This window comes from Paralichthys olivaceus, chromosome 16, assembly GCF_024713975.1.
Source record: "Paralichthys olivaceus isolate ysfri-2021 chromosome 16, ASM2471397v2, whole genome shotgun sequence".
Classification (NCBI taxonomy): domain Eukaryota; kingdom Metazoa; phylum Chordata; class Actinopteri; order Pleuronectiformes; family Paralichthyidae; genus Paralichthys; species Paralichthys olivaceus.
Window position 1 is genome coordinate 11,920,047 of NC_091108.1, and position 11,837 is coordinate 11,931,883.

Below are 11,837 nucleotides of genomic sequence, written 5' to 3' on the forward strand. Positions count from 1 at the left end.
TCTATGATCCCTTATATTTGTTATTTGTATTAATTATCTAGCATCTTATATGCATCTAAATGTATTTAGGCTGAACAACAAGAGGGAAGAATTAAGAGACTTCAAGCAGGCATCAGTAAAATTGCTGTTTCAAGCAGGCAGCACTAGAAGTCAGTCAGTGTTAATAAAAGCATTGCCATTTTTCCGACAACTTTGAAAAAAGCTACTGATTGGTGTTTACTTTAGTGAATCAAAGAAAAGCTTAAGCCCAGTCTGAAGAAAGATTAGGGCTCGTCTCTGAAGGATTCACCTGTTTAGTTGTGTCAATGTATTTGTGAGGATTTTGCTTGGTGAAGAGGCTGTTCATAACATTTTCCTATGAGGGACAATAGGGATAAAGATTGATATGCCTGAACAAGTTGGATTATCATGTGTCTGGACTCCGACAGCCGAACAAGAAAACAGGCAGAGTTGCTCGACTCCCAGGTACGGCGCAATGCCTGCTGGCTGGGTTGTAGCTATCTGTAACTTATAAACCCAACCTGGTCAGTTGAATATCAACAGGGCTGAGAGGAAAATTACCCACTTCTGAGAACAAGTCATGATGAGTCTTTTTTTCTTCAGTTAATTAAGCAAAGGAAAACTTTCGTCCAATGGCAGTTCAAGTCCTAAAGTGTCATATTCACCAATTTTGAAAAAGTGCGCAAAATTGCAACCCAATGTAATTTTGAGCTATACCTCAGTTGGGAAGCTACCGGAACACATGGTAAGCACATTACATATAATTCACCTGAACATGAAGGGAATGTCTCAGTCTGGTTGGTTTTACTTCCTCAAGTAGCTTTTTTTTTTTTTATTCTGCCTTGGTGTGAACTCCCCCTCCAACCATTTAGTCCACCCTAATTAGTCACTGGCAGGTCGTATAAAGAGTGGCTGCTGCTGGGGCTTTTAATGCTGTTGCTCTACTCTCATCTCGTTGCCCATGGTTTAACAATAAATACCCATACAACGGCTGCAGTATTCCTCTCTCATCCAGACACAGCCACAATGGAAACGTAAAAGATAGTAACAACAAATTGGAAAGTGCCTCTATGCCCCAACTTTACAGGAAGTTCTTTTTAATTAATGACTCTACCTTTAATGTGTCACTTTTCTCTATCTCATACATACATTTTATTGAAGGAACCTTTACTCGCTCTAAAATGCGGTCACTGTTTTCTCACAGCATATTGTTTAGAATATTAGCACCCGCAATACGATCACCCGATTACACTGTGATCGCTATCCTTTTTCACAGCCTACGCCAGGAGTCAAACTATCCTTGGGGAGGTGACCAGGACAGACAAGAGTGGCCCTGACCTTTGTCACCATATGCCGCTCAAAAACATCAGTGCTCTGTATTCATTTAGTGTAATTTTCCATATGGAATCAGCAGCAGGCATATATTTATCTTGCTCCCTAGCTTAGTACCTTGTTCTGACCTAGAATTGGCTGGTCGGTGTCTGACCTTGGCCCGTGCCGGTCCTCAGTGTCGGATCATCCTTTAGCCATGGATTAGCTATGCTCTCCCTCTATCTCGCTTTCTCGCAATTGATTCTGGTCATTTTATACCTGAACACAGTCATTAATCTGATTATGACTGTGTCTAGGTCCAGTTCATTAGTCTGGCCCAGCTGTAATACAGGCAGATGCCTGCTGGGTCATAAGGATTCATCACAGAGCCATTGAGGCCTGAAGAACACACCACATAGGACAGCACAACATGTGGACACACAGACAGACAAATGCAGGCATATGTTTGAAACCTTTTCACCAGATTTTGGCAATGCAAGAAAGTAACGTGGAAAAATAAAAGATGAAGGGGGATGTTTTCTACTGCAAGGCAAAAAAACGGCATCACAGATCCGTCATTTACAGGAATTATGATCTTGATATACTGTAATAGCAGCAGCATGAACAGCAATTACTATAATGTCTATAAAGATCAAACAAGTTGCACCAGTGGGAGGCAAAACCCTGAGAACATATTCATATACTAAATCAACAAAGTACATGAAGACAGTATCCACTAACTCCCTCGTCTCCTTGATCTATAAGGCGGTCACTTACCTAATGATAAATTACCTTATATCTACTGATTTCTTTGGCTCTGAGTGAGAAATGCTAGACTGTACATTTTCAGAATGGAGTGAGAACACTTTTTTTTTTTTTTTGATGGACCATCTTTCCATTGCATCCCCTGGGAGTTCTGAATAATGGCATACTTTGGACACTGAAATAAACCAAACAACAATATATATATAGATATATAGATATATTTATATATCTCTGGCAGGGAAATGGACTCACTACTCGAATATTCCATCACTGCCTCCTTATCAGACAGAAGGACCATCAGGGTTAAAGCTCCTCAGAATGTTTACTTCCATCTTCCAACAACAGCCTCTCTAAATGGGATTAGTATTGCAGGACAATGGTGGTAATGTAATTTAGTACATCTGCACGTTGTTGATTTTATTAAATGATCTGGACAGTGGTAGTGCTTTACTACTCTAATAAATTACTGAGAGGTTATATTCCTGCCAGATTTTATAATGTCTGCAATACAAAGTATTTGCCACTGGAAATGATTTTACCATTGATCTGGATGACACACACACAAACAAGTATCCTGTCTGTCTTCCCGTTGTCTCTCTTTCTGGAAAGGCTGGGAGGGAGAGGGACCAGCTATTTTCTAACTATCTTTACATATAGATAACCTAGGATCATACAAATAATTTTATTCTCTGTAAATGTTTTTTCAGACAGTGGCCAAGTTCAATGGAAATGATGTCAATGGTGTGGTAGCTGCAGGGCAAGGAAGACTAAAAAAGTAGAGACCATGACCTTGAGGTTTCTGTATTGACTGTACTTTATAGGGAGTGACCTACAAAGGTCCTGTAATTTGGATGATTACCCACAACTGCATGTGTGGTGTACATACTCGGCACCTATAGGCCTAACTGGGGCCTATACTTGTTTCACTCAGAGAACCACGGTTATGTATGTGTATGTGTAATGATTATAACATTATCTTGACCAAGCAGTTTTAGCAGTCATCACCTACAATAGTATTGTAATGATAAATATTTTACTAAGTTAAACAAATATCATTGCATGGAATCTCATATGTTACAGATGAACATTTTTCTTCTTGATAGGCAAACACAGAATTGAAGGAATATGGTTCCTATCAAAAACAGGGATGGATGAAGTGGGAAGGGGTGGATGGGTTACAGATGTAGAGAAGGAGAGATGAGAGGAATAGTGCTTGGGCTGGTTCAGAATCCTGACTTGATCATTCAGCAAGGTTTCACTGGGCCAAGCTATATACAGTACATACAACTTAACATTTCTTACTTCAAGTGTTGATTGTTGACACTGGACATTGTGGTTAATAAAGCGTTTCTTCTAAGCCTCTCTCAGTCTCCACAGATTACCACAAGTTTCTGCAACTTGCACATTTCAAACTTATCTTGGTTTCGTTAACTTCTTGTAATACACATCAATACTGACTTTCAATATTTCATGTTGTTTTCTTGGAGTTTCTTAAATAACCACAGGTTTTACTTCAGCAGTCCATGAATTGGACATAGTGGTCAAATGATGCACCCATTTTGAATCAATAGAACACTGCACCCTTACAACAGCTTTTTCATTTGACATTTTAAAAGGATGTGTTTTCAGGATGGACAATATAAGAGTGTCTATTGTTCCTTTGTGGTGCTCAGATTGTTTATCGACTAAGAGGAGCATGCACCCAGTGTTTGAGTCCTCTGGAGAAAACTACAAACTCCTGTCTATCACTGTATCAACACAGGAGCTGCATCAGAAAAGCAAGGGTCAGAGCGAACACATGGTACACAATCTGCCAATGGCATAAACACACACACACGTGCGCACACACACACGCAGCACATAACTAAGATCGGACCTCCAAGGAAGAAACAATGTTTCTCAGCACATCTAGTCAACCTGATGCAAGCATCGAGCAAACCATTGTAACAACCCTGAATGGCATTTATGAAAAGAACAATTCTCATCTTTTGGTCGAATGTAAAAAAAACAAGTATTCATTTAAATTGCTCATTCAGTTTTTTGAATTATTTTTACTTTGCATTTCATCCTCCACTGTACAATCCAAATGTCTTCATTACCATTGGAAGCTATAGATGGGTGCTGCTAGCTATACGCCGAGGGGAGGATTAAAAAAGATTCCAAACATGCACACGCTCAAATAATCACAAATTTGCATAAATAACACAGTGCATTGATTATTAAAATATACCTCCTACAACGCCCATTCTTTGTGCATTTCTTATGAATTGCTTTCATTTTGCATTCACAGCTGCATTAGGCAACTTCAAATTAATGCCATTCAGTTCCCAAGTCTAATCCCCAATATCATGATTAAATTCCCTTGGCTTCGATTCGTCTTATCACAGTTGCACCATGTTGAGATAATGTGTGTCGTTACGACTCTGACTAAGTAGCTGTGCCATTTGTAGGTTCTGCTCTAATATTTGATGGTTGACATTCAAATGCAGTCTTTTCTACCTGGTTGCGGCTGCTTGTCGTTATCTTTTTCGGCTAGGTTGAGCGAAAAGGTGCAGAGGTTGGGTGCTTCAGGCAAAGACGGATGTTCAAAACATAATGAGGGTTTGCCAAGGTGTCTCTGTGCCTGGTCCCTGTGCATAAAAGGAGAAAAATACTTTTATTCTTCCTGTCAGGGCATACATTGGGGTTTGATCATATGCAGATCACCCAGTAATTAGAATACCAAAGGTTTCGTCTTCTCATTCTTTTACCTATTGTTAAATAAAATGAAGTTGCTGTTCCTCTAAGTCCTGGCTGACTTATACACCACAACTGCAGGCTGGAAGTAGAGAAGAAGAAGAAAAAAGGTAAGATACAACAAAAAGAGTCTGTACAAAGAATGTTTGTGTGTGTGTGTGTTTCACAGGTTTGATTGTTCTCATATGCTGGACTGCACTGGATTTTGGGCAGGCAACCTTTTTGCTTGAAACTCCAAGACTTCTCTCTTATCTCCCTCTCTTTGTAAATCTCTCACTCCTTTTTTACTCCTTTTCTCTCTCTGTAGTAGTTGTGTGCCTCAGCTAAGGTGAAACAGTGTGGATGTGACTTCTGTAGCTCTGTTGGAGACCAGCACCTCATCACAAACTGGTCTCAGCTGGTTGGGCGAGCGAATCAAATCCCGGATAGCAAGACCAAAACGATTTCAGTTTGAGACTGGAGACCCTGCCTCATACCTCCGTCATTGGGGCATATTCAATTGGATGCATTCAGCTCATATATGGTTGGGGACAGAGAGGGCGGTGCTGAAGGGCAGCTGAGGTTGTGAAATAAAGTTACGCATTCAAACCCATCAAGACCCTATGTTTTTTTTTTTAATCCAATTAATTCCCCCAACACAAGGGCCAAAGTGGCATAGAGAGGCTAACAGGAGAAGCTAAAGCTAAATAACCCAGAAATTATGACCAAAAAAAAGAAGAAGGGGGAAGAAAGAAAAAGCAACAGAGAAATGGAAATGCAAACTGTCCTGTAACTGAAACTATTCTTAATTCTATTTTTCAATCCAGTTGCTTTTTTAATGGCATAATCAAGTAGATTTTAAATGTTATTCCTCATATCTTTTCTCTAATGTATTTTTAAATTGTGTACTTATTATTGGATTTGTTGTTTTGCATTTTCTATGTGTATTACCATTATAATACCAAATGAACAATTACTTTGTCATTATAGTCTGTTTTTAGAGCAGATGCCAACTCTAAAAAGACTAATAAAAAATAAATGTGCAGTATGTGTAAATTTCTATTGTGCAATTAATTACTAATCACTTAAAAGCTACATTCTTTTTGCACGGCACTTTCGATCCTCCATACAGAGCAGGCAGGATGAGAATTTTGTCTTTCTGATGCATGGAGCCCCCTGTGTGTGACATCAACAAATGCTACTCATATGCACAGCTTTGTACATTATTAATTACGAGACGTCTTTCCTCTGAGTAGTTAAGTGGCAGTTTAGTCATCCTGGCTCCCTCACCCCATCTGACTCAGAACAGTCATTTCTCTTACATCACCAGTCTATCAATTTAAAAGGTCTTCCAGGACACTGGACTAGACAAAGCATCAAAAAACATTATCATATGAACAGATGCTACAATTAATATTTGTATATAAGTGGTGGATAAAATGACAACTGTTGACACTCCATCCATGCAACTCACTTCAGTATTTCAGCATCTTTAACTTTTATTGTCCCAAACTTTTACTTTTGTTTTCAGTCATAAGCCAACTAGCTTGACATTTTAGATGAGGGATGGTAACAGCTGAAAGCTGAGTTGATATGGATTTTATTTAATCATAAGCTAGTGCTAATTGTGTCCTTTGCAAGATGTTAAATTACTCAGCAGTTTGCTAACAAGAGAACAGTTAGTTGTATTTACAGCTTGTTCCACCACCACCATTAATATACATATAATTTTAGATTTTACTCATAGAGAAGATAAAGGTATCGACACACTATTAGATTAAGTTATAGCTAAATGCTAACTTCAAGCATGCAGTTCCAGTTGCAAATGGGTGGTGGTTAATAAAGCTTATGTTCATCATGGTCTTGCAAAGAAGATCGGTGATTGGCAGTGACACAATGCTACAGATGTTTCATGTTCTCTTTAGACTTGAGACTGATAATTCATGTATATATCATGATATATTGCATCAAATACATTTATGCTACTTTATACTAAATAATAAGATAGTTTGCAGATCTGGGGATTTTCTATATGGTCTTAGACTTTATTTTTTGGCCAATACATCATATATAGTAATTTTCTCGTTTTGACTCTTCAAGATTACAATTCTCTACCCCTAAAATCCAGTATTGCTGAGGCTCTACTCCATCCATCAGGGTATTGTATAGCAAAAGAAAGGGTGTTGCTTTCTTCCACAAGTATATAACATTTCCTGGAGTGTAATAGTACTACTTCTAATTTATATCCGAGAGCGACTCATGATTTGCTGTGTTTTGAGGACCAAAAGCGGGGTCCCACCGACACTGGCAAGTTAGCTCTGTAAACTAGCATCTTTGCTGATTGCGAATTAAGTGCTACCAGGTTCCTGGTCCCCTAAGGTTATACGAATGACCTCCTCAGCTCTGTTTACTATTGGACCAATATACAGCAAGAACAAGTGGAATCACTTAGTCTCTCTCTGTTTCCATCTCATGCCCACCGCCTCATATTCTTCTATCCTATAATGAGATATCGTCATACACACTCCCTAAGATGGAGGGATGCAAAAAATGAGAAGAAAAACAATTAGTAGTGCTGATGGGCCTGGGTGAGGTAATGAAATTGCGTGTCTCATTGTAGCGTGTAATGGAGAGCAGTTTGAAGTTAATTGAGGGGACATAGGACACTGGGCCACTGTCTGCCGGAGTATTGTAGTTGAGTGCAGGGGTTTATCTGTGAGTGAATCACTGAACCCAGAAAAAAACCCATTCCTTATCAGACCTTAAAATTATCTTGCAGCAACAGACGAGATCAATTGTTATTGTAATTAAATTTATATTCGTTTCATCCATTTCTGGGCCAGATTCATGGGCATCCATGTCAAACTAGTATTTTATTGTTTCTAATGTACAGCATTTATTTGAGCACCTTTACTTCGATGTAAAATTAATATTGAAGCTAACTGAGGTGTGGTTTTGATAATATGGTAAGTCTGGTAAACCTTAAGAAACTTTACAGTCTCGGCTCTGACACTGGTGGTTTTAAGAAGGAGATAGAGTGCCACCTTCTGGTGAAATCACCGAATGACCTCAACTGTCTAAAGTTCTGTGTCATCATGAATTTGGCTTACAGACACAGAGCACAGCAATTTAAAAAATGGCTTAGGATGGCTGGAATAGCTCAAATAAAGCACAGAAATGTGTAACTCTCCAAATTAGAAACAAGAAAACAATACTGGTGCGTAAATTGGTTAGTCATTATTATTTTAAACAGCTTCTTCTGAAATCCAGTCTTCAATAAAATGTAGAAATACAATATTCACTATAGGCTACAATATAATACTCACGCATCCAAAACTTATTAAATGCCTCAGTATGCAAACAGGTTTTTTCTCAGCTCTCACACAGATAAAACAAAATTGATGACACTAACCATATATAGTTTGTTTCTGAAGTTCTCCCTAAACTTACAATAATAATATGAATTATTTATTTATATAGCTTCTGTCTAACCAGCCATTACAAAGTGCTTCATGAATAAAGAAAACTAAATCAAAGCCAAGGACAACAAGTGAAACAGCTCATATAACAGTTAAAAGTAAATGATAACAGAAAAGACAGAAAAGTCCTCAGTTGAGCTCTTCCAGAGTGTTGGGGCCCTGGCAGCAAAGGCTCTTTCACCCTTGGTCTTCACCTTGACTGAAGAATAGCTACCAGGGTTTATGAGATGATCAGAAGCTAATGGCTGATTACTAATGATTTAGAAGCTCAGTCAAGTAGCTTGGTGCCAAACTATGCAGGGCCTCAGTAGTAATTAAAGCCAGACTGATATTTCTGTTGGCCAATAACCAAAAGTATGAGCCTTTCAAAAGACATATAGGTATGAGCGTTTATGTTTGCCAATATGCACAGATATATTTTACAGACTAAATGATGCCGAAGAGATGCATTTATGTTTTACTTGAAACAAAATGTTTATTTTCCAAAGTCAAGTTTCAGGTTGACATACAATAAGCGTTAACAAGAAAACATTAACTTTTTTCTTGTTCAATTGAAAGGAATCAAGAATGTAGCAATGAAATAAAAGCCTGCGAGTTAGGCAGATGTGGGGGGTAAAGGGAATGTGCCCTTCTCCTCCACAGTGTTGACAAAAGACAATTAAACGCAGCTTGCCTACAGTATTGATCATGTCTCCCTGATAGCCAGAGCAGAACCACAGCACCTGTATTCATTAAACAACCTGTTTAGCAACCATGTGGCGGAAGGAGAAGTCAGGCTCTGTTTGTGAAACTAGGCGCCACAGGCCAGGAAACACCAGCGAGATTGCACAGAAACTTCTCAATGGAGCATGACGGAAGGAAGGAAGGGAGGAAGGACGGAATGAACAGAGAAGGGCGGAGGGACAGCTCATGACCTTGTCTTGAGAAAAAAGGAAAGGAGGAGGAAGAGACAGAAACTGTGAAGGAAAAACAACCAACAAATGTTAAATAGTGAGTGTTAATGCATTAACAATTGAAATGAGACAGTTATTTACTGCTTTATCGCTTTATAAACACTTGTTCACTTTTGAGGGTGAAATGTTAACAAGTTTGACTTGGCCCTGTAACTTCTCTGTGAAATTAAGAAATGCTTTGGCAGCTTAAACGATTCAATGAATATTAAGCAGGTGCCACACTGAGGAGGTTTGCTTTTGATAAATTTGTTTTATTTTGGAAGAATTAAGAGAGTGCTCTAAACTATACCTTTCCAAATTAAAATTCAACAGAGGGTCCTATTGCAGCTTTCCTTCACCCTTTGCTGGTAACTCTTAATTCTAAAAACCTCAGTGAAAATGGGTCATTTTCCAGCAGACAAACTATAAATGGCAGCTCCTGTAAAAATGTACCCATAAATAGTCAGGGGATTTAAAATGCAATGTTATAGACTCACTTAAGTACTTACGTATGTCCTCAACGTTCATGCACCGCTGTAATTTACTGCTCTAATTATCAACAAGGTGCACAAGCACTCAGTCCTCTGCAGTATTTTGAAGGCCGTACACTTTGTTCTATAAACTGTCAAGGAGCAGAAAAGAAATCATGGGCAGAGTTTAGAAATGCCAAAACGTCCAGACACACACTTCAAAGCTGCGAAAAGTGCCATCAATATTCCTAAGACTGGAAAAATGGGGTCTCAACAGAAAAGCTCAAAGATTTGATGGTTCAAACCTGAGACATGAATGAGAGCCAGGCCTGTTTTCCCACTGGTCTGAATCTTTGATGACCATGACCCTACACAGAATCACCTGGCAGCAAAAAGAAGAAGCGGTGTGATCCCAGGTGTCCTCATTTAATTCCCACATCTAAGGGAAGGGAGCAAGTTTACCAATGAGAGCTCAATAAAAGAATAAGTCCTAAAGCTCTGACATGAGGGAGAGCTCAGTGTCTGCCCCGTCTTGCCCAGTATTATCCATCAACCATGACCTTGACCTGCTGCTACAGCTGAGGGAATCTCCAGGGAGTACAGACTGAGGAGACGCAAGTAAACTGGAAGGAAGGCGGAGACGATTTTCATATGCCATTGGGTGACCTATTCACAGATGAAAGACTGCACTGCAGATTGATTTTCCTTTTTTAGCAGAGGTGAACTGTGGGTACAAGCTTAGTACAAACTGAAGTCTTGAAAAAAGGGTCCGCTCAAAGTCGACTTTGTGAGAAGATTAAGGGACAAATGTTTTCCATGGGGCAATCTGTTTTAGGCACATGGTTGTTTTTCTGAGGGCCAAAGTCATGATCAAGTGTCTGGAGCCCATGAATGGGGTCATGGATCACGGCATGTCAAAAAGAAAAAAAATAATGTGGAACTTTTTATTTTGAATTTTTATGGTTTGGATGTCAGAGCTAAATTTCATAATTAGTTTCGAGCTGTATGATACTGAAGGCTGTCCTGTCACGAGGATGTATTTATACAAGCTGCTTTTTAGGCATTGGAAATGCATAGTGGGCTAAATTGAACGGTCTTGTGTGCAGCCCAGAGGGCCGCTGTTCCCATTCGCACAGAGGGAATAAATGGAAAAATTATTTAATTATGGTCGATTCATAGTCTTGCATTCATTTGTGCACATAAAAAGAGACTAAAAAGCTTAAGAGATCTCAAGCTCCTGGTGAATGAGTGATGTTGGTCTTGGAAAGTCACAGAATTGTCACACACTAGCCCCATGACTGCCACCCCCCCAAGTGGTAAATCAACAATTAAATATTACAGGATGTTCAGGCATGTTCATGTGCTCCTCAAAAACTATTTCTGGAAACATGCTTGGATAACATCTGAACTATGCAATGGTTAATGGTAGACATTACCATCTTGACAGAACACACTGTGCGGGACCAAGTCACAGGCTTTGCTTGAGATACGTTTAAAAAAATACTCTTTTACAAAATGACATTCCTTTGCCTTACTGTGGTGTTCTATTTTTACCTGACAGCACTGCAGAGCTAGCTAAGAGGAGATCAAAATAGCAAACACTGGCTTATTAATGGTTAGTCATGGGTCATGGCTTCTGCAGCCCACAGTGATCCTTGGGAAAGCCGACAGTATATTGCTTTGCACTTGGTCTTGGCCCCTTGTTGCTCCTTCTCCCGCTGCCTGTGAGGGAGGTTGATTATTAATAGCCATTTTATTTGTTGGCTGAAGACATGGAGGAGCTATGAGATATGGGGACACGTGTGGGTTTATGGAATTATAGGTATGGAATAGAGCAGCATTTTCTCAATGATTATGTCATAATTCAATCTTGAACACAATTATGAGGTACACTGATGTGGTCCCCCGTGAGGTATACCACTACATCATGCCCCTCTGGGTGGGTAAGACAGGTTGCCACATTGTTGACAGTCTTGGTTACAAAGATGCATCATTATGGTTTATTCAGAAATAGGTTTATACCCCGAGACAGGTCTTATCAACAGCAGCTCCCTCCCATTATTTATCACAGCCATAATTTCTAAATATAGAACTATTTGATAGCTATTATTATCCATCTGCCTAATTGGGTAACTACAAATTCCAACTTTACTATGGACAACTTA

The 11,837-nt window shown here is 39.2% G+C and overlaps 1 long non-coding RNA gene across 1 annotated transcript in view; it reads right to left on the reverse strand.

The window, feature by feature from the left end:
- Positions 1-40: 40 nt before the first annotated feature.
- Positions 41-11,837, reverse strand: part of LOC138405162 (uncharacterized) — a 31,842-nt gene continuing 20,045 nt past the window's right edge. Inside the window, exons 2-3 of the long non-coding RNA XR_011238844.1 lie at positions 4,827-4,894; positions 41-4,706 (exon numbers count right to left, since the gene is read on the reverse strand). This is a non-coding gene — a long non-coding RNA (uncharacterized lncRNA). The remainder of the gene's footprint in view (positions 4,707-4,826; positions 4,895-11,837) is intronic.